The 24,230-nt window shown below is 38.5% G+C and overlaps 1 protein-coding gene, 1 long non-coding RNA gene and 1 other non-coding gene across 8 annotated transcripts in view; 1 reads left to right on the top strand and 2 right to left on the bottom strand.

Annotated features, from left to right (window-relative positions):
* Window positions 1–24,230, bottom strand: part of NFIB (nuclear factor I B) — a 416,044-nt gene that overhangs the window by 318,315 nt on the left and 73,499 nt on the right. The gene's annotated exons all lie outside the window — the stretch shown is intronic.
* Window positions 989–24,230, top strand: part of LOC141571331 (uncharacterized) — a 29,266-nt gene continuing 6,024 nt past the window's right edge. The window contains exons 1-4 of the long non-coding RNA XR_012496094.1: window positions 989–1,090; window positions 7,360–7,446; window positions 8,291–8,415; window positions 21,533–21,563. This is a non-coding gene — a long non-coding RNA (uncharacterized LOC141571331). The remainder of the gene's footprint in view (window positions 1,091–7,359; window positions 7,447–8,290; window positions 8,416–21,532; window positions 21,564–24,230) is intronic.
* Window positions 6,197–6,268, bottom strand: TRNAH-GUG (transfer RNA histidin (anticodon GUG)). The gene has a single exon. It is a non-coding gene; the product is annotated as a tRNA-His (tRNA).

Here is a 24,230-nt window from a genome sequence, read left to right as displayed (position 1 = left end):
GGATGTTTAGAAAAACTGGGAGAGAGTAGGGGGCACAATTAGAAGCTAATATAAGCAGGAAATTTGAAGGGGACAGAGATATACTGAATCAGATTTTGGGGTCTTTCTATGTGAGGTACTCTCTAGAATTCCTATACCTCCTCTTCTAGAAAACCTTTAGCAAACATCTACATTATTATTATTTTTTAATTCGACCGAGCTACATGGACTTCCAGAATTATTTCAGGTTTTATAAGCAGTGTATGAGGTGTGTAAGTTAACAGTTACAGCCTCAGCCCTGTCTTCGGATCTCTTGGGGGAAGAATGAGGAGAAATGGCCATGGCTGGAGCTTGAAACCAGCTATATTTCGGATTTCTGATAAAGTTTCCTCCTGTTTTAGAGTTTGGGATAAATGTATTCAAAAAACTGTGAGAGATAAGGAAGGAAGAGAAAGGATGAGATGGTGTGCAAATAAGAGCAAGAGAATGTGAAAGAGGATGTAGAAAAACCCACTTCTTTGATTTGTATGATGTGATTTCTGAAACTGCTCTAGCCTCTACATAAATCTACAGGATTTATGTGCCTTCATTAATCGCAATTTCTTTTGAAATGGAATTTTCTGTCTTGTTGCCTTTGAACATTGACATCCAAATACAATATATATTTTTAAAATCACTGCTGGACAAAGACAACACTGTTGAGGTAATTCCCCAGCTTGTAGGTAGAGTCTCTTTGGTCCTCAGATCTTGATGGTAATAGGTGAAAATAGCACCTCCCTTCAGAGAACAGAAGAGGTCTGCTATGACTAGGATCCCAGTTGCAAACACCCCAGGCCAGGAACCCGTGGAGAAAAAAAAAACTGAGGGAAATTTTTAAAAAGTCCCTTGTCTTTGATGAACAACAACAAGCAGCGCCACCTAGTGGCAATTTATGTCTATCTTGGCATCTGCTTGACCATGGCCTCTCTGCCTAGCTCTTTGCTCATTATCAAACAAGCTGGAAAACACACATTCACCTTTCTGGAGGAAACATGATCTGAAATCAAATGGCAGAGCTTAGGTGAAGACACGAGTGTGTTAAAGCTGCTGCTGACCAGAGGCTGAGTCTAAGGTATTTGGGGGGTGGGGTGGGGATGTTGACTTTTGAATGCTGAGAAGTGCACACAAATAACAAAGATGGTATTTCTGGGAAAGGACAGGAGGGAAGGGAAACATTGTTATCGTCATAGGGATTCATACTAGATATTCACCACCTTATCTAAACCTCCTATTTTCCCTGTGTTGCTAATTAACCAAAGCACAAAGAGGTCAGAAGTGGCAAAGGTGGAATTTGAATCCAGGTCTGTTTAGAAAACCTATTTCTGTGCTTCAGCTTTGGTGGAAAATTCCACCCATTCTTTCTGCCCAGCACTGCTCCCTGAAAATGAATTCCACCCATTCAGATTTGGTTCTAATAAGTCATTTTCTATGTGCACACATAGAAAACCTTAAACTACATTCTTTATAATTAGGGAATAGATAGATGTTGATTTTTTAAAAATAAAAGTACTCATTTTATTACTAATTTACTTTAGGCTGTTCAATTTATGACTTGATCTGAAAAATAAATGTTACTTTCTTTTATTTATGGAAACTCATTGAAATAAGGACACAGCAAATACTGGAATATAAACTCCCTTCCATTCAACAGGTTAACGGTGGAGATGAAGAAGATAGTTCTGCCCTACTCTATTATAGAGAGCAAGAAAGAGGCATTCAGTTAAAGCCAGAAGCTTATGGTAATACAGCAAACATATGTAGTTCAGAATTTTTAATTTAGTTACTCAATTACAATTACATAGGTGAAGATTTTTTGCTTGAGCAAATTCTAATACATCATTGTAGTGATACAAACATGAGGGACATAAATTAATAGGTTGTACAGAGAATTAAGACTTCCTCTTCCTCTTTTAGTTGACTTCCAAAAAAGAAGAAAAAGAAAGCTACCTGACCTTTCAATGAGCAAATGAGTTCACAATTAGAGTGAACAAATCTAGGGACTAACAGTGTCATTGAGTGGTGAAAACTACAGCTGTCAAAAGTCATGTGATCAAAACAAAAATTCTGTTAGTACTCTAATGTTTCATCATTAATTTTAAAAAGTTGTCAGGAAATCTAGTTTGGGAATGGCTTACCTTTGCCCTGAATTGCTTTACAGCTGACACGTTGGAAAGATGATTTTTCATCAGCAAGTATTGGCTTTGGTATAAAATGTAGACAATATGAGCATGGAAACTAGAATGGGGTCTGTTGAGATATTTGTAAAATGCTTTTTAAAAAAGATAAAAGCAGATGCTGTCTCCAAGTTAACGTAATTAAAAATAGAATTAATTTCCTCTGATAAGTCAGGTTTTAACATTTCTGAATACCAACTTATTATAGAGTTGGTCTAGAACAAAACCCAATATATTTTAACATGAGCAAGAAGACAGATAGGAAATCCAATGTCAACAAACTCTGTAAATGAAAACAACCTTTGATTTTTATGAACCTTGGTCATGGTGACCATGTGAAGAGGGAGTGAATCAGGATGGCAAACTTGGATAAGAATCTGGTCACTCAGTGAATTCTGACTTGTGCTACCCCTGGTTTAGAGTCTACTCTATCACTTTTTTTTTTGTTAACTTCTGAAACCCATGGCAAGAAGCCCTTTTCCTAATGGAACTCTCACTCTAGCTTTTCTACCAATGGAGGGTGGATGGAGGATAAGGGCATGATGCAGCCTTAGAATAATAAGAATAAAGATTATTTGTTGCATCCCTACTAGATGCCAGTGTTGCATTTGTATTATGTGCCTCTATACTAAGTGCTTTTGGTTTATTTGTTTGTACATTATTCTTTTAATTCTTGCACTAACCTTTTTTTTTCCTCTCTGAGTTTAGATACATTGCCCCAGTTGCAGTGGGTTTTGTTAGCAGAGTCAGATTATTTTGCACTCTTTCTTGGCCAAGCTGGGAGAACAGTCATCCAGGGCCAGAAGGACCCCCTCTGGCAGAGGACAGAGAACAGGAAGTGCTCCCATTGTTCAAGCCATTGCTCTGTGTCCCTAAGCTCTGAGTCTAGACTATCATATTCTGATATCCCTTTCCGCTGACTGCTTTCTATTTTTCACAAGGCAGTAAAGATGTTAATAGTTTGGAAACTGAACTCATGGGTTTGTGGAAGTAGACAGCCATCGAATGGTATACTCCAATAATGCAATGGATAAAACTTCCCAGGAGTTTTCCCAGCCCTGGCGATTCCGTCACTATGGGACTCGCCTCAAGACAAGGGAGGGCTCTCTCAGTGCTATATGACTCTATCTCTTTGGACATAGGTGATTGGTCCAGTGATGGACACCTGATGAAAACCAAGCCAATCGGATCCTCTCTCAGGATTTTTTGAACAGTAACTAACGTGCTTTTTTGCAGGCAGCAACACTGTAAGGTATAAAGAGCAAGAATTGCTGCTGGCTGCCATGTTTTCTGCCACATAGAAGTTAGTTTGAGAGGGGATTAGAAAGCACAGTTGGTAACCACAAGATTGCCACAGGGATATGAAAGTCAGTTTGGAGAACATAATCAATAATGTTGTAAAGATTTTGTATGGTATCCGATGGACACTTGTCTTATTAGGGAGACCACTTCAGGGACGGTGTAGATGCCTGATCACTATCACTGCACTGTACACCTGAAGCTGAAGCTGAATAATAATGAATGTCAACTATAATTTTATATATATATATATATATATATATATATATATATATATATAATTTACAAGAAGTGGAGTACAGCATTAGGAATAGAGACAGCGGAAATGTAACAGCTGTATGCGATGTCAGAGGGGTAGTAGATGGGGGGAGGGGGTTATCACTTTGTGAGGGATATAAATGATAAATGTCTATTACATTGTTTTGTACACCTCAAACTAATTTAAAAAAATAAAGTAAAGGAACTTAAACTTCCCAGTTCCTCAGGTTGGAGGTCTCTTAAGAGTCAGCCCCAGGATGACTCTCACCACCCCCTCTGCCTCTCCCATATCCTAACTGCAAAACTCACTGGATTTTTAAAAAGAGGATGCCAAATAGAGTCACTATTCCAACAAATTGTGAGAGCAGATGTGAAATTTCTTCCTTGTCTGACACAGAAAAGAACATTTTGAACATATTTCCCAATCAATAAAGCTTGAGCAAAACTAAAAATGACTTCACAGATTAGTAGGACATTTATAAGACAGTCTCTTTTTTAAAGTTTTTGTCATATAAAGGTGTAACTCGTTTAATTTGATGGTCAGGATGATATTCATACATATCTGTTCAAATCTATCAAAGAAATTAACCAAAAAACCCCAAAAAACAACAACAACAAAACACATAATCTTGTAATCCAATCCCTGCCTTGCTTTCTCCCACCTTCATGTAATCTTCCTTAACTTCAAATGCATAAAAGAAATTACAAAACTGTTATTCTCCAGAGCATTTTAGATCTCGCTTCCAGCGATTGTCAGTTTTGGCTCAAATAAACTAAAAAACATTCAAAAAACAAAAAACAAACAAACAAAAAAAGAAGTTAGTTTGAGAGACCAAAGGCAACAATTGGAAAGAAATGTGAAATGAGACAGAGTGTGTCCTGGTCATCTTTAATAACCTAGTTCCAAGTGTTTCTAAAGCCCCCTTGGACTCTTGCCTTTCTTTAAATCAATACATCTTATGTTTCAGTCATTTGTAACCACTAAGTCTTAACTGACATAATCTCTTTCCTTAAAGGATTATGTCATTGCATTTTCATTCTCCTAATAAAATACAAATAACCTTGAATGGGTTTATTCTGTAAACTGTTTTTAACTAAAGAACAATTGTAAATCAGCTGTCTTCTTAGAAGCATTATTAGTACCAGCCAGCTGAGAAGATCTTATAGATTTGAGGCAGAGCCAATGTTAGGTCCTATGGAGAAGGGGAGTAAGAATTTGTGGAGGATGGGGTGGGGGTGGGGCCATAGAAAGAGACCTCAGGGTAGAAAATGGTCTTGAAAGTGAGTCTTGGAGGAAACAATAAACATACTCTTTTTACTTTATGATATTCTGAGGCTGCAAAAACAGAAACTGCTTTTTTTTGGAAGGGGATTCAATATTTATTTCAGTTTTTCTAGAATGCTATTTCTAAGAATTCACTGACTCTGAAAGAACTTAATAGATTCTGTGCCTATCTTCAGCATACATTTTTATTTAAAATTATTTCTAGTATTACATAAATAACAAACATGAGTTTTTGCTAGGCCATCTGTGAAACAGGGGCTAGAGGCATTAAAAAGCACCTTCTAGTGATCCCTTATTTAAAACATGGCGGGCAGTAATTTTAGAGCAGTAAACCTCATTATAACATAGTTATATTTGACATTTTCAGGCTGTATTGTTCATGTTTTTAAGTCCTGGAGAAAGGCCCATTAAAGCTGTGTTACTCACATTAATTCAACATTTAGCCATTTATAATACAAACCCCAGTCTTTTGGAAAATGTCATTAAAAAAGTTTCACCATATATGGACATTATTTATTGCTTGAGCCCCATTGTCTACTTATAATATGCCCTTTATCAGACCCAAATGCCCACTTCAGAGAATTTCGTTTTGAGCAACAACTGGCTTCTTACATTATCCAATGATGCAGGAAAGTTAAATTACAGCCAGTTCATATCATAGAAACAAAATGTTTCCTGCAATTACTGATAAGGGACAGTTCATTTTCTCTCTGTCATCCTGGGGAAAAAAAAAAACCCTCCTAACAACAATTCATGCCTGGTTAGACAGGATTTCCACATCTACTGCTGACATCTTTCCAAATAATTCAGGGTTGTTATTACTGTACAGCCCTGGCAAGGCTCAAAAGCAAGCAGACTTGACGAGACTGCTCAAAGCAGAGCTTAAGTAGTTGTAATTAATAATAATTACATGCCCACTACACTCCAGTTTTATCATATTATCCGTCAATGCAAATAAAAAACCCCACACACAACACACTTGCAACAAGATTAGTGCTTTAATAAAGCCACGCTGTGTATGTCATCGCTCTAAAGTTTAAAATATTTGTAGTGGTTTCTGTTTTATTGATTTTCATTATAAAATGTCTGCTTGCAAAATCTTGTTTGGATGGAGTACAATTTGGGACAAGTGTTGTTCTCTTCCAAAAGCCTCTTTCCCCCCTGCCGTGACTCGGATTCGAACCGAGGTTGCTGCGGCCACAACGCAGAGTACTAACCACTATACGATCACGGCAAGCTACAGTACAGCTGAATACTTAGCTTCCTTTGAAGAGCCATTGCAATATTAAAATTTGTGGAAATACTGCCATCTATTGCCTAAACGTGTATATTTTCTTAGTATTGGGAAAGAGGAACAGTGTTTCAGCAATCTCTAATTATTTTGACGAACAATAATGAAGTGGCTGAACGTGAAACCAACATTGTCTTCTTGGCTGACTGGGGAAATTGTATTAGATAAGATTCACAGGAATCATTGTCCAGGAAATGGCAATCAAAGTAACAAGACCAAGAGAAACTAGTCTGTTGACTCATGCTTCCTACTTTTAACCAATAATGAATATAGATTTCCCACCCCACCCTCCAACCACCACCACCAATTATGTTGCCTTGAATGACATATGACTCTGAGCCTCTTTTGTGGTTTCTCCAACACTAACCTTATTTCCATGTGCTTAGGCAGCACAGCCATAAAAAAGATGGCAAACAAAATGGCTTGAGGACTGGGGAGATTCAGAAAGTCTTGTTCTCCTATTAGAGGAAGTCAGAGTGAATAGACCCTGACTGAGGAAAGGCCCCCTTTCAAACCCACTGCTACCTAAAGCTATTCCAATACCCCACCCCCAGAATATGTTAAGTCATAAAGTCACAATAATCTCTAAAAACAAAACTTCCCAATACCATCGGCAACCCACCACACGAAGAAACTGGAATGTTCCATGCTAAATAAGCTTCAAGGGGAAATTTTTAATAAATGACTTTGCTATATAAATTAGTCTGTTAAAATTATTCCAAGAATTGAATGCCACAAAAGAAAACATACAGAAAAACACATTTCTAATCAACGGGTTGTTATCACATGTCTCCCTTAAGTTTTCCAAACAGAGAGGAGCTGGGAGCAGCTGGGGCTAGCTGGCACTGTATGTCGGGTGGCAAGACCCTAAACCATCTGTTGAGTGGGTGCCAATAGTGCCAGTCCTTCTGGAATAAGGATAGTTCTGCAGATAAATGCTTCAGACACTCATGGTCACTCATTCCCTCCACTCTGATCATCTATAGCCGCTTTTATCTTCCTTCAAACTGTCACCAATCCATTATTCCTCCCAGGGTCACACAGAAGAGTACCATCCTGAGCCCTATACATTCTGTGCAGGAATTAAGGCAGAGCACTCTTGGGCCTGAACAAGAATATGGGTGAGTGATTCTGGTAAGAGGTCACTCTGTGGCAAGGGGACAAAGCAAATCTCCCAGTGCAAACAGCCATTTCCCAACATACCATCATTTGTGTACCACATTCGTAATTTTTGCTATGGGCACATACCAACTGAACAACAATAAATATATATATTTAAATCAACTCACAGAGTACAAATTGTGCAAAGACTTTCTAGATTCTAATTTTGGCTCTGTCATGTACTCATGGGGACAACTTGGGCTGCTTATTTAACCTTTGTGCCTCAGTTTTCTCATCTATCAAGTGAAGATAATAATAGTACTTACTGCATAGGATTGTTACGAGAACTGAATAGGTTACTCCATACCAAAAACTTAAAGTAGGCCTGTCACAGAGTAAGCGCTACAGAAATATTAGTTATCTTATTTAAATAAATAGATTTGAGAAGGAAACTTCATAACATTCTATATATTTTTTAAAAACACAGTATCACATTCCATAAATAGAGGTCACTATAAAATAAAATGTGGAAAGAGAACAATAGCATTAAATTCTAGCCAGGTACTTGTAGCCTAAGTTCTGTTCTCCATGAAAAAGGAAAATAACCGTAGGATAGTTGTTAAAGACATATTAGCCTCTGATCCAAGCTTCTCGGTTCATCTTAATGACCAGAAGAGATCTGGAAAGGGAGTAACTTTCTCTTCACAGGATTCAACACATACTATGAAACAGTCATTACACCCCTTCGGTTACCTCACAAATTGTGCCTGTCAGGCTAGGTGATGCTATGCAACAATCCTTAAATCTCAGGCGCTTAGAATAAGGAAGTTTTTTCCCCTTACTTATACTCTGTGTTCACTGTAGGGCCTGCGTCTCCTCACATGAATATGGCGCGTTGCTTCACACATGGAAAGAGCTCCAGAGTGTCTGAAACCAGCAACTACAAGCTCTTCTTACTCACATGGCTTGACCCTGCTACAAAAGTACATGTAAGTACACGGGGCCATGTGCCCCTAAAAGCCATGTGGGAAATCTAGGTGACCAGCACTAATGACTTCCAGTAATACCACTGGTAGGAAAGTAGTAGAGAAGCTTGGAGAAGGCTGGGAGACTGTATGACTAAAGGTGGTCATGCCTGGGGGGCAAAACTCTGAATACCGGAGAGAGGCCCAGCCTGTCAGTCGGCTTCACCAGGTCAGGCTCTGCTCTGGTGTCTGTATGGGTTTATCCGTTAGTTAGTTGATGATGTCAGCCATCTTGTGTATGGCCCTGAAACAGTCTTGCCTGTTCAAGTGGAATGAAGTTTTGAACAATTATCGGGCTCTTCTGCGCATTCACTGTCTTCTTGGGGAAATCCACGCAGATTTCTTCCGCCAATACCTATGACCCCTTCCAAAGGGGAAAATCAATGGCTTCAAAACATGTTTTCTGATGGCATGTCCAACTTCTTTGTAGTCTACTACATGCTTATTACTTTTTTCTAACTTGACTATGTCAACACGGATGCTATTATCATTTGCTTACTAATGTATTCATCACTCACAAATACTTGTTGGGCAGCTAATATAGTCTAGCCATTTTTCTGGATCTTAAGGATTCAACAGAGAACAAGAGAGAGATGTATCATGATTTCATGCAGTTTACATTCTAGTGAAAGAGAGACACATAAATAACAGATGAATAAACAGACAGAACATATGAGCTGGTGTCATGGAAAGGAATATATATGTACATACATACATATATTTCTTAAAGTTTTCAAATTAGGTTGAAGTAGAGAAAAGCAGGGAAGGTATGGCACTGGAAAGAGAGAAAGAGGAAATGAGAGAATGAGAGAGGAGGGAGGAAAAGAGGGAGAGAGGGAGGGAGGGAGGGAGGGAAGGATGGAGAGAGAGACAGAGAGAGAGAAAGGAAATAGTTGCTTTGTCTGGATTCTAGTCCTTTCTCCAGCTCTTCTACCTGTGTGACCTTGGGCTAGTCACGGGACCCCTCTGGTAAGGTAAAGGGAATTGGGCTAGATGAGTTCTCAGATTCTTTACTTCTCTGATATGCCATAAATTTAATTTATAGAAATACATTCACAAACAATAGCCAAATGCAAAATTTTGAAGGGATAAAAACCCAGTGAAAACAGCTGAGTCCTGCGGCTATTACAACTAGCCTTTGTGTTTTTTCTTAAGTTCACAGAAGCTGTCCTTTTATCAGCTTTTAACTGTTGTCAGCCTTATTCCCCTGCCTGTGGCAACATATTTTCAATACACAGGGTTTGGTCTCTTGATTTAAGTTGGGTGCAAAGCAGAATTCCCTACTTGTATGGGGGATTCATCCTGGAAGATGGTGGACTTCCCTGTTCAGGAAGTCTTTAAAAATAAGATTGCTGCTTACCAGCGTCTTTGTTAGAAATCATGGAGCAGAGCCTTCCTGCCTCTCCTCTTGCTGCCTAACTACAAGATTTGTCTTCTGATGGAGTTGTTACTTTCCCTGGTTTTTCATAATGGATTCTAACAGAGGAGCAGGGGCTGACAAGAGGGCTTGGTGACTGGTGGAGGCCCCCTTCTCCCCAGCTGAGTCCTGCCCCCAGTGTTGCCACGCCTACTGCTTTTCCCAGACCAACTCTGTTTTCTCCTCTTCATCCCTCTTCTCAGCTTGCCTCCTGCCTCACTGGATGTAGGGAAATGACAGTCAGATCCATCACTGGGCTGGAGGCCAAGCGCAGCAATCCGCTGGGTTGGGGCTGGCCCAGTGCCCAGTTTACAGACAAAGACAGGTTGGGAACCTCCCTGCAAAGAAGGCTCCCTGTCCCTCCTCCCAGAGTCCTGTCTCTAGTCATGGACCGGCCAGCTATGACCTTATAGGGACCTTAAAACCACTTCTTTCTTGGGCCTTTCTGGAACCTCATTTCCATCCCAGTAAACAATGTTTGTATGTATATGCGCACGAGCGTGTGTGTGTGTGTGTGTGTGTGTGTGTGTGTGTGTGTGTGGAGAGGGAGAAGAAAGAGAGGATAAAAGGGAGAGAAAAGGCTGGAGAAATTTGATACATGTAAAGGAACCAAGAATTACTAATATACACCCCTTGGAATTTTTAGGGGTAAAAATAAAGCAGCAGAAAGTAGAGGAAGCCCAAGTAAATGGTAGCTTCAGATTTCAAACTTTTAAGTGTGTCACCTTTATCATAAAGAATGCTGAAAGCTAAATGGTCTTAGATTTGACCACCTCCGTAATGCTTCCTGCCCATATCAGAAAATCATTGAGAAATCACAAAACACTAGAGAAAATGGATTATTTTCAGAATGCTTGTAACCACAAAATGTTTTAACAGTTTACATTTTCAAGAGTAAACTGCCTGGAGTGCTTTTCACCCTTGCTTATTAATGAATCCTATTTAACCAAGTCAGAAATTTTGCTGTGGGGAAAGCTGGAATGGGGGGGGGGGAAGGGGGAAGGGATTGTTGGTTGTTGGTTTAATTTTAATTTTTTTTGCCTGAAGGCACCATTACAAAACTCCAGATGCAAAGCTTTCTAATAGAATTCCTCATCTGACACAGCCCTCTGGAATATGTGGGCTAACCTTTACGATCTGGCGGGCCAGGCCTCTATTTGGAAATCTTATGAGGGGGGCTGATCCATTAATGATAATGTGCAATAATAACTTGGAGCCCGAGAACAGCTGAAGGCCTGGGGCAGCAAAGAATTAGGACTCTGCATATAGGAAAAGTGGTGGCAAGGGGATCCCCCGAGGAAGTGGGGGTGGAGAAAGGGATGGCCTAATAGTGGAGAGTAAGGGAATGCCCAAGACTACATTTTTCTTTCCATCACATTAGAAAGCTGAGGTTTAAAGAACGTGTTGGCAGGAGGAAGAGCAGTTAGCATTCTAGATTTATGGCCGCGAGGGTTCTAACCAATCACCGTGGAGCTACTTTTCCTAAAGAAGTTTAAGCATAAACTGCTGGGGGTCCTGGGGCTGATAGCCTTGCACAAATAATTTAACCTCGCCACACTTAGTTTTTCTTTGTAAAAAGGGGACAGTATTATCAAATTTATAGGGTGGTGGTAAGGAGTAAATAAACATGCAATGCATTTTAAAAAGTACCCAGTATGCAGTAAGTGCTTAATAATTATTAGCTATATTTTGGTCAAACTAGACATGGAAGTGAGCTGCTGGGAGCCTCAGGCCAGGATGAGGAAGTGCCAGAAGAACAGACATATGCCAGGACCCACAGGTGGCCTGTTGTTTACTGACTGGGCTCTGTTTGTGACGATAAGTGGCATCAAGGCCAAGTGACTAGCTAGATGCCAGAGGGAAGAATGCCTCAGGGTCTGGACAGGTGGCTCCAACCCCAGAGAGAGGGATGTGACTGAGGCACATGGTAAGACCAAGGAAAGAGGCAGAAACACAGCACAAGAATCAAGAAGGCCTCGGAAGCAGAGGTAGCTTGCCCCAGTTTCAGGCTGTCATGTTTTCCCTTCTGCTCTAAAGGAGCCAACACTGGAGCCAATTTAGTCACGAGGTACGCTGGGGTTAAAAGGAGAGCTTTGAGCTGGGAGTTGGAGGAAGGAGGGATGGGTAAGACCCATGGGAGCCCAGAGGGATTCCTCAAAGCCCTTCTGTACAGTACGATCAAGGCACTTGTCTCACTGCTTTGGCCTTCTCTTTGTCTAGATCTTGGTCTTAAAGTGGCGATGACAAATTTGCTCTTAAAGTTCCTGAGCTCTCATTTGTACTATGAGGTACCTGGCCCGCGTTGGGGTGGGGCTGGGGAAATCCATGAGCACAGCTCTCTGCAAAGGAGTGGACTCTTTCTTTTATCTTTCTATCTCCCACACACTTAACCTTAGTACCTAGTGCAGAGTATGGGCTGACCAGATTAAAACATTATACTGGACTTGCTGTGGATTAGAACGCCAAAGCTTGGTTTTACTTTAGACTTGCAGAAGAAGCTGCAAATATTTAAGAGCTCTTAAATAGGCCTCTTTTTCTTATCTTTAGGTGTTTTGCTATTTATGAGTTTAATCTTGCCTTTCCTAAAATAAATGTCACAAATACACTTATGTTGGATTGCACAGACTCCTTGTCGAATTCTGACTCCTTTGTGAACGTCAGTAATTGTTGAGGCCATCATCTCTCCTGATTGAAGTGAGGCTGTAAAATGCACAAGCACATCATAGTTCAGGAAGGGACTGCTATCCAACGGATCAGATCTCAATAATATGGAAATTAGAAATATGTGAAAATACTATTAGCATCCCCTGATCTCAGTTCTTCTGTCACTTGAGAGACAGAGAGAGAGAGAACCCAGGGAACTAGATAGTTCGACAGAATGAACACTGTATCACCTGTTCACGCTTTGTTCTGCTTTATTCATGATGAAGTTTACAATCTGGGAACATTTATTTAACTTCCTTTGCCTCATTGACTTTAAAAGGAATAAGATATCTTCTCCTTGTCTGCTACACAAAAGTATTAAGAGAAAAATGTGAAATACTCAGAATGGTTTGAAAGGGGCTGCATAGAATATATCAGTGCAATTATTCTTACTATTATTATCATTATGATGGCCACTACTGATGTGAAAGATAGATATTAAGTTGACAAGATGAAGCCAGGTTTCTACCCTAGGTAACCTTAGAACTGTAAAGATATCTTGGATGAAAAACCTGACCCCGTGACAGCTTTCCCTTAATTATCACCATTTCTTTCAGTGAGCTGAAGAGAAAGAGAGGGAGAGAGAAGGAGGGAGGGAGGGAGGGAGGGAGGGAGGGAGGGAGAGAGAGAGAGAGAGAGAGAGAGAGAGAGAGAGAGACCAGCTTAATTGAATGTAAGATAAACTATTCATTATCAAGCTAAATAGCTACAACATTTAATAACCTATAGTGCCTCATGGAAAATCAAGACATTGCCAAAAGTAATTGAAGTTTGTGATTCTCCAAACTGTTATTTAAAGCAGGGTTTGGCAAGACTCAGTGGGTCTGCACCAATTTTAATTGCATTTTTAAAATTCAGGATGGCGACTGTGTTCCTTTACTCGTTATTTGTGTAGTGTAATCCCTTTATAGAGAACTTGCTTGTAATGAAAACTTATGCAGTGAATTTTAAAGTACAAAGCTTGTGGAATTCATCTATACAAAAACCCACGCGTTATTTTCCGAGCTTTTAACGGATTAATTCCCACTTGCATACAACCTCCATTTTTTTTCTGGTTGACATCTAATGAGATGGCCTGAATCCCTATTACTACCCCAAAGAGCTTCTTGAGGGGTTAAGATGGGCTTGATTTAGGGAGACCTCCCCCAGTGATGACTGAATGGGTCTTGGAGCAGAATCACCACGCAGCCACGTCTGCCTGTGAAACAGACAACAGTTGCCATGCACCTCCCACACCTAGACACCAGAGGTCATTAAATATACACAACACATTTAATACAGACCTTTTGCCCAGTACATTTATGAGAGGCACTAGGATTGTATGACATTCATAATTACTGAAGGGCTTCTCCACGCCCCTGTAATTTCCCATGAACAATTATTTTAAAATAGCTACTATTTATTGAGCACATATTAACGCAGCAGGCATTGTGCTAAACATTTCACAAGAATTAGCTCATTTAATCCTCACGAGAGCCTGAGGTATTACTTAGGTATTATTTTCTCCATCATACTAAGGTGCCGAGTTATTTCAGAAACTTGCTTAGGACCACATAGCCTGAGCCACCAGAGCTGGGATTCGCATGCACGAGACTGACTCTGGATCCCATCTACTTCACCAACACGCTCTCCTACAATACCATTTATGCAGTGCTGTTGCCCATGGGTGAAGTTTCCTGACTTTGTCCCCATGCAAATTCCTGTGTCCTGTGTCTTATCACACAGAAACCTGGATCTCTGATAGTTTCAGTTTCCTACCCTGAGAAAGGGATCACTGATTAATGCCTTCCACACAGGAGGTTGTGAGGATTAAATGAGAATGACCACAAAATGCATTTGATAAAACGTCAAATAATACACAACCATGTATTAGTTTGCTTGGGTTACTACAACAAAGTACTCCCAACTGGGTGGTTTAAACAACAGAAATATATTGTCTCACAGTTCTGGAGGCTAGAAGGTGCCAGCAGGGTTGGTTCCTTCTGAGGACTGAGAGGGATAATCTATTCCATGACTCTCCTCAAGCTATTGGCGGTCTTTCGCCTTCCTTGGTTTGTAGATGAAACGCCCCAATCTCTCCAATCATTTTCACATGGCATTTTCCCTGTGTGCATGTTTATCCCTGTCTCCAAATTTCCCTTTTTAAAGGACACCAGTCATATTGGATTAGAGCCTCTTCCAATGACCTCATGTTAACTTGATTATCTCTATGAAAACACTATCTTCAAATAAGATCATATTCTGAGGTACTGAGGGTTATGAACCCAACCTTTTTTTTTTTTTTTTGGGGGGGGGACGACACAATTCAAACCATAACAAACCATGAGCTATTTTTACCAGTAATAATGGTATTAATAATGTTTATAACTACACACGTGTTACTTTTGTCAGGTATAGTGTTTGCAATCTGCCAGGAAGTGCTGCATGCAACGCTTTATCCCTAGGCCATGCTTATGACTCAATCAATCTCAGGTGGCAGGCAAACCTACCATTCCATGACTCACATGTGGTGTTGGCTTTCTCCTTCCCAGAATACATAATGGAGGCAGACTCACAAAAATTTGGGATAGCGAGATCAAGGCTACGTAGCTAGTTATCGCAATACTGGAACTAATTGATTTTTCTGATGTGATTTTTTTCTTGCATGCAGTATGAATTATTGCTTTCTCATTCCTCCTTGGAATGCTACCTGCCACCTCATGCTACCCGCCACCACCCACCATGCTCAACTATTACTTCTATATAGGTGGAGTCCCAAACCAAGGCCTCCATCTTGAGCTTCTCTCCTAAAACACAACCCCGTGTTTTTAATCAGCCTCCTTTCTGAAAGTCCCGCAGACATCTCAGCTGTCCAAGCTGAAGTCAGGTGCCTTCCACCCATCCACCTGTCCTCTCCTTCTACATCACTTACCTCAGGGAAAGGCACTGCCATCCCCCAATCTCCCAAGCCAGAAGAAAACTTTGGTGGCATCCTCAGTCCCTTTCTCTTCCATCCAATTTGGTTCTAACCTGACCCCAATGTCAATACATTCTACCTCCTAACATTCTCAAGAACCCCTCTTTGCCTGACTCTGTCTTGTATACAGATGTATCCTGAGCAAAATGCTGAGTACATAATAGGTCCTCACTTATCACTTATTGTATAAGTGAACAGAAAATAAAAACTCCTGTGACTTCCCATTGTCCACAAAGTCCAAACTCTTAAGCAAAACATCAAAGGTTCTTCAGCATATGTCCCCAAACTATTTTTCTAGTTATTTTTTCTGCATCTCTGCCCAGTCTCCTACACTAAAAGCAGCAAAACAAAACTGTTTGTTATTTTCTAAGTATGCTTTTGATTTTCATGCCTCTAGTGATGCAAAATTGCATCAGTGTGCTGGTTTGAGATGCCAATGAATGAGCCAAATTGAGATACATAGTAGGAAACTGGATATGTGAACCTGGAACGCATAAGAGAGACTTAGGGTTGGAATAAGACATTTGGGACGTGAAGCATACAGATGAAATCCAAGGCAATGAATTAACTCACCTACAGAAAGAATGTGGGTTAAGAAGCGTATTCACAAACTCCACGTATGTCATCAAACCAGACCTGTAGTTTAAGTGACAGTAGGCCATTCAAGTGACAATGTCTAGAAGGCAGTATCTAGAAGAAATTGACACATGGGTGACAAGAAGTAATGGAAATTGAGTTTTGGAAGTCACGCGCATAATGATAATTGTTGAAGCTCTGACCAAATAAGAGTGAATTATCCCTGAAGGTATTATCCAGCTCACGCCAGAAAGTAAGATTTGTTTTTATGATCAGATGTTGGAAAACTCAGACATGTAACCAGAAAAAAAACCTAGATAATATGATAGCTACCATTTTCTTATGCAGCCATTTCACATTTACAGAATTCTGTCCTTATCCCCATTTACTCTGACTTTTTAAAAATTATGAAATGTGTCAAAAGAATATAAAAATGTAACTGCAGTATTAATAATTAAAACTTGGAAATAAACTCAACCAAGCTAAGAAGAGACCATTGCTAGAACCATCTAAGCCCTTACTGTGCACTCTCTACCTTCTTCCCAGAGAGAATCAACAGCCTCACTACTGTGAGAATCGTTCCCTTGTTTTTCTTTGTTACTTTACCCCCTCTGTGTGCATTCCTTAACCCTAAATTGTTTACTTGTGCTTGTTTTTCAACTTTAGATAAATGAAACAATACAATATACATTACTTTGCAGCTCGTTTCTTGTATTCATCATTATGTTTGTGAGCTTTGCCCACGTTGCTGTATGTGGCTGTAGACTGATCATTTGTAGCACTGTCTAGTGCTTTTTTTGCCTCAACTATTTGTTCCTGGTATTTAGGAATCTAGTTAATTTTTCTATATTGGTTTTTATCTGGTAGCCTTGCCAAACCGTCTCATCCATTCTAATATTTGACCTGTATATCTCTGGGTTTTCTATGTTCATAAATATATAACATCTGCAAATAGTGACAGTTTTGATCATTTCTATTCTTTTCTATTTCATTCCTTTGTTTTATTGTACTGGTCAGGATGTACAGTACAAGTTTGAATTAAAGGAGGTGACAGTAGATATTCTAGTCTTTTTCCTGATCATAAAGGAAATGTTAACAACTTAATCTATCATTACATATGATATTTACTGTATGTTTTTGTAGATATCTTTTATAGGGTTAAAGAAGTTTCCTTCTATTGCCAATTTCCATTAGAAAATTAGAAAATTTTATCTTTTGTAGAATTTAGATCATGAAATATTCAATTTTAGCAAATATTATACTTTATATCTATTGAGATGATCATACAATTTTTCTCTTTTAATATGTCAGTGTGTACATTAATTTTCAAAATTAAAACCAACCTTGCATTCCTGAACTAAACCCAGCTTGGTCATGATTTATTTTCCTTTTGGGGTACTACTGGTTTGGTTTCCTAAGATTTTCTGCAGGATTTATGGTATGTTCTTTAGTGAGATTGGCCTGATTATATTTATTGTTTTCTACTGTCAATATTTATTTCTATTTTCTTACACATTTACTGTTTTTCTGCTCTTCTTTCCTATTTGTATCTCAGATGTTTTATTTTAGGAGCATTTCTTCCTTTTGGTTTTGGCTTTGTTTGCCATGTTTTCTTTCTGTTTCTGGTTTCACAATGATGTGTTCACATATGGACTTTTTTGAAATTAAATTGCTTGGGATTAGTTGAGCTTCTTGAATCTGTGGGATGGTTTCATCAGTTCTGGAAACTCCTTAGCCATTATCGCTTCAAATATTGTTTCTACTTAATTCTCATTCTCCTATCCTTCTAGGATTCCAGTCAAGTCTACATTACATTCCCTATGTAATTTTTGTCTCCATTTGTATTTTCTATTCTTTTTTATTCTGTATGCTTTCTGGATAATCTCTATAGATCACTATTTTAATTTCTGCAGTTCATGAACTTTCTTCTCAGTTTTCATTAATTTACTGTCAAACCCACCAATTTTATTTTTTTCTCTATAAAACATTTATTTATAGTTTGTATCAGCCTGTGAAAATTTATACGTATATCATACCTATAGTAACATGATTTGATATTACTTAGGATAATCATACATTTAAAAAAAATCATACTTTTAAAAACTAATTTAATGGACACAATAAAAATATCTGGGCCAAATAGCTAAGTAAATACATTTCCTACCTCTTAAACAAACATGCTTATTATTATGTAAGTTTTCCGACATACAGAAGAGTAAAGGGAATGGTATTAAAAAAAAAACTCCACATGTCCATTACTCAGATTCAATAATTATCAACATTTTAACAATCTAATTTAGTATTTCTCCATGTATAAACTTTAAACAAAAAATTCTTAGAGCATTTTAAAGCAAACCCCAAACATCATGTAATTTCATCTGAAATGACATTTGACCTGAAAACACCTTGGCACTCATCTCTAATTCATAAGAATATTTATTTTTTGGTAGAGAATCACCTTGCTATTATCACACCTTAAAACCAGTAGTAATTCCTTATTTCATCGAGTTTTTCTGTGAATTTTTATATTTCACTTATAGAAATTCAATTTACTTCTTTTAAAACCTGCTTCGTTGTATTAGTTTCTTGTTTCTTGCACATATTTCCAAGTTTGTCATTTATTTCTTTAAAGATATTAGATACAGTGTTCTATAATCCCTGTCCGAAACTTCCATGATCTGAAGTCCTTATAAATTGGTGTTTGTTCTATATATGTAGGGTTCTTAGTTTTAATTTTTTCTCATGGTGCTTTATTTCCCTGTGCATTTAGTTATTAATTGTTGGTCTGCTTATTATTCTTGGAATTGTGTTTATGAGAATTTGGGGGGTGGGGCTTGGAAAGAAGATGTGTTCATCAGAGAGGATCTACATTTCTTTCTACCATGCACTTCACAATATGACTCATTTGGGGTCACTCTCAATTCAATTCTTGCCCTGAGGTTTTCCAGACCACTCAGGGAACGTGAATTCAGGATGTAAACCTGAGATGAGCTGTAGTTATAAGTTCTCAGTAGTGACTTCTTTTTCTCACCTTTATTCAGCATTGAGGTTAAAAACCATATATTTTCTTAGCAGTTCTCTGATTGAGGGTGGGGGTTAAGAGAAGTGGCAGAGTTGTTTCTAGTTCATTTTCACTTTGAGGGTATAGCTCTTTGCGATATAGGTTTGTGGTCTTTCCATCTTTATGGGCTCTGGGATTTATCTCCCATTTCCTATACCTTGGAAGTTGTAAAAACAGGAGTTCAAGTTCATCTGGTTCGACAAATGACCTCAATTCATAGGCTGAAAGTTCTTTCCTTCCTTGAGAGTTCATTGATGGATTTAAAATGGTTTTTCATATATTTTAGACAAGAACTATAATTGTCTATAGAAGGAAGGTTGACTAAGGTACCCACCCTGGAAATGGAAGTTCTCTATTCATTTTTTAAGCCATACTGATCTGGCCTTCTGACCAGTGAAGTTAGAGAAAACTTGACCAAGAGTCAAAAAAGTATATAACTTGTGATTTTACCCTACATAGTATTATAAATGGAACTGAGAATAAGCCTGGTCCTTTGCAAACATGTAATATTTGAGAATATGGATCTCAGAAAGGTGAATGCAAATGAACTGAAATAAATTCTTGGAAATTGAGTTCATTAAACATATACAACTAGTCTCTTGTATTATAATGTAACTATATCTTACTAGCCTGTCTTATGTCTTCAACAAAACTGATTCTTCCTGGAAGATTTGTCATTCATTTAGTTTACCTATCTCCTAGCACCTACCACGGTAGGCATAATTACTAGCTGAATTAAGGAACTGAATTATTAGCAGAAAATTTTATTTAAAATCTAAACTGATTCAACTGTTTATATATTCTAAGAGGTGGGGAAGGGACTGCCATAATTCCCACAAAAGGGGTAGCAACATTTCTCTAGCACTTTCTTTTCCTTAAAGGATCTAGTAGGAATGGAGAAGGTACTACCTGGAATAGATGCTTCATTGTTTATCAGACGACACTAATGAGTCTTTGGATATGCAAAGAGGATTACAAAGCTGAGGATGGGGATGAGGCAAGAAGCAACTAGAATGATCTGCATAAAACAATGGCAGGAATTTTTATTTTCTCTTGAGAGAAGGGCAAAGAAAAAGAGAGTGGGAGAAAAAGGTGAGTGAGGGTGGTAACTGTACAGCATGCAAATTGGCCAAAGAACTTTTTAGGCGACAGGTAATCTGATACCTAATATTCTACATGGAGGTTTTCATGTTTCTACAGTGTAAAACCTCTTCTACCTTCCCAACCTCCAGCAAAATCAGCTACACATATGAGTATATGTACGAGAATGTTGGGGGAGGAGATGCAAGCAGGGTGGGGTATGTGTGCAAATCAAAGAATGGAGTGGTTCCAAGTTTGGGTCAATGTCAGAGTGGAATGAATAAAGGAACAACACTATAAGAAGGTAGTGAAATAAAGGATATTGGTGGAATGGGTAACCAAAGATAAAGATTGCCATTAAAAATTAAGTCCTTAAAGAAATTAGATGCAATTTGAATCCAGACCTTAAAGGGCAAGATGTTTGTACGTAACCCTCGTATCATTATTAAAATTCATACTCAAGCTTAATGGCATCAGAAAGTTGCTCCAACTTCCATCAATCAGTAGTCAGAGTCTAACGAGGTCTTATAATTCCATAGTCTAGCTTCTATTTCTGCAGCAAGGCATCAAACAGTTGTTCTCAACCTTGTATCACATTGGAATCACTGGGATAGTTTAAACTTACTGTTACCCAGGCCCCACTCCAGGTAGCCTGATTTAATTGGCCTGACCAGGGACCCGGGCTTCTGGATTTTCAAAATCTCCCCAAATGATTCTTTTTATTTTTAAATTAAAATTTATTGGGATGATAATGGTTAGTAAAGTTACATAGGCTTCGAGTATACAATTCTGTACTACGTCATCTATATATCACGTTGTGTGTTCACCACCCAGAGTCAGTTCTTCTTCTATCACCATATATTTGGGGCCTGGTTAGTAGTTGGATGAGAGTCCCCAAATGATTCTAATGTGCAGGCAAGGCTGAGGACGACGGGCATAAAACTATAATAATATTCTAAGGAGTCTGAAACATTCAAATGAAGTGACAAAAAGCAATAGAGAACGTGTGAGATGCCAAGTGTGATCATAAAGGAAGATAATTTTGTTAAAATGCACTCATATCACTCATATAATCCCTGTACATGTTGGGGCCTAAACAAAAAAGAAAAGAAAAGAAGAAAAACAATAACAACAACAGAAAAAGACAAAAATATTTCTTAGAGCCCCTGTATAAACGAGAACAAAAATCATCTATATATACCATTCAGTTTACTGTTTACTTTAGCACAATTTTACTATTAACCTAACTTTACTTTTCCAGGAATCTAACCTAACTTTACTTTTCCAGGAATCTCTTGCCCAGGAAGCTGAAGTTGCAGGTAATATTTTATGTTTCAAGAATGTTCCCCAAATCCATTTATCCTTTCTCCATTGACCCTTTTGTCAGGACAATAAATAGCTTCAAAAGACGATTTACTTTTCAAGTTTGCTTTTGAAATACTCTCAACCCTGTGTCCACCAATCTTTAACTATCATATAATAAAATTTACCCAATTCTAATTAAGCGCCCCCTTATACTGAAAGATCTACCTCAAATCAGATCCCCCCCAATCTCATAAATGTCCTAACTTTGTCCTCCCTACTCCTGGATGCTACTAAAACTTTTTCAAGGTGATGCTCTCCCTTCCTTTGATAAGCAGCAAATTGGATTTTATCATCTATCCATAAAGTATTTATTTACTGCTTGCTCAGAGGTGCTCATACATTTCAGTTGGGAAATGTCCAAATGTCTTCTTTTTAAAAACATCAAATAAAATAGCTACTATTTTACTAGTGCCAACTACAGACAATGTTTGCAGTCCTTCAAGGTTGGGATTAGTAAACATATTTTTCATATACGAGGTAAGGGACTCAGAGAAGTTTGGAGCTTCACTGTAGGTCACACAACAGTAGTTAGAGCAGGGGTTTTGATCTAGGTGTTTTGTGTGTTGGTTGGTTTCTTCTATTCTCAAGCCTGAGTTAGCTCCACAGCAAGCACCACACTGTCTCATTGAAGCCTGAATCCAGATGTACTCTAGCCAGCTAGAGTAAATATTTGAAGTGTTACCAATTTTAATGAGTCAACACCAGGCCCTATTCTCCCAATGGGACACCACCAAGTTAGGCAGATAACTGAAGTAAAAGAATTGCTTTATAATTTTTTTCAATCACATTTCTGTTTTAATTCATCAGGTGGAGAGTGGATAGATCAGTGTTCACCATATTAATTCTTTATTACATTGTTGTATATCAACCATGTTTTATAATAATTTTTCCTTTATTTCAAAATTGTATTATGGAGCATTTTTTACACAAACTAGTCAGAATAGTACACTGAACCTTTCCTTGCCCCTCATTCAGCCTCAACATTGATCAACTCTTGGTCGATCTTGTTTTATCTAATATCTCCATGTACTTGTCCTCCCAACGTCATTATTAAGAAAATTAAAGATGAAATACTATTTTTCATAATATTTTGTTATGTAGCTCTAAAATATTAGGACTTCTTCAGGTATGTATCTCTAAAAGATAAGCATTTTTTTTTAAACAAAACCACAATACGATTTCAGGCCTAAAACATGTCCAAACATCCAATGGTCATATAAGTATCATAATATTTTAGAGTCTGTTTAAGTTGATTAACTTCCAGTGACTCAAGATTTCTTTAATCTTCCATTTAAGTTAGAATATCAAAACTCACCCTAGTGGGGACACGTCCCTTGTAAGGCAGCTTCTATTACCCACCCCAGTTCCCACCATGGTCTTACTTCTCAATTCGAATTTTCATGAAAACTTTTATTTTCATGAAGCCCAATTTTTTCAAGCATGGCCTTATTTCTTTCAAGTTCTGAACCTATCGTCCTGTTTTAATTTGCATGTCTGGACCAGATAATATTTTTATGGTACTCAAAGCTCCTTGTGGGTGGGAAAGAATACAGTTAAGAGGCATTATCAATACAAGTTAATCTGGGAGGTGTGCTCTTCTTTTTCATGGTTAAGTCAATACGTACTTTGACATGTATATCTGACTTCTTTCCTGCAGCAATTTACATTCCTAGTCTTATAAGCATTCCTTTCTTAATCTTTCCTGGTTATCTGTGTTTTTAATGAGCAGTAAAAGAGTTGTCAACAATTGAGATTAATCAAGAGGGAAAACTGAGGAATTATGGAGTTAGGGGTATGAGCTACTAATTCCCCAAGCAGTTTTAATCAAAGCCCACCTTTACTGGTTCACCGTATCCATGGTATTTTTTTTTTTTTAATATTAAAAGTAAAAGAAGAAAGAAAGGGAGAAGGAGAGACGGACAGAGGAAAGAAGGGAGAAACTAGCCTGCACCTTTGAAGTTAGAGAATAAGTTCATCTTGTCTTTCTTCAGGAGTGGTATAGTTATGAGCCCTACAGGTCACCTGACAGAACATAATTAGGAAAGCGCAATCCTGGAACTTTATGTTCTGCCCTGTTCCCTAGTAGAAATGTCCATTCCTGATGAGGAGTCCCAATTTGGTAGTAGCTCTGTAAGCTAAACACATTTCTGCCAAAGCATTAGGCAGATGGTTATCAAATGATTTTCCCATTGCCTGCATGGAGATCACTATGCCCTGCTGATGACAGGATTACACAGGGACGAAAGCAAATTAACAGGAAGAGAGGGAGAATCCTATTAGTTTGGACCACACATGTGGTTAAATAAAAACAGGAACAATCATAGGTTTCTTTAGCTTTTATTTAGATCAGTATGTGCTTTCTCAAAGGGATTGAAAGTATTCGAGATGTGATTTGTCCTCTACTCACAACAATTGCTTTGTAGCATGGTGCTGGCTAAGAAAACTCATGGGTACATAATCCCACCACAGTGGCATTCGCTTTAGAAGCGCTTCCTGGTAAGGGGGGGTTCCTGCTCTGAGCCTGGAATCTCGTTCAGAGTGTTTTTTGCATGAAAAAAATACTCGGTCCTCTCTATCTCTGCTCTTCTGAGTTTCAGAGGTAGGATCTCTGAAACTACTAC

This window comes from Rhinolophus sinicus, linkage group LG04 (assembly GCF_036562045.2).
Source record: "Rhinolophus sinicus isolate RSC01 linkage group LG04, ASM3656204v1, whole genome shotgun sequence".
Taxonomy (NCBI): Eukaryota; Metazoa; Chordata; class Mammalia; order Chiroptera; family Rhinolophidae; genus Rhinolophus; species Rhinolophus sinicus.
This window is presented reverse-complemented; position numbering and strand designations above follow the sequence as displayed.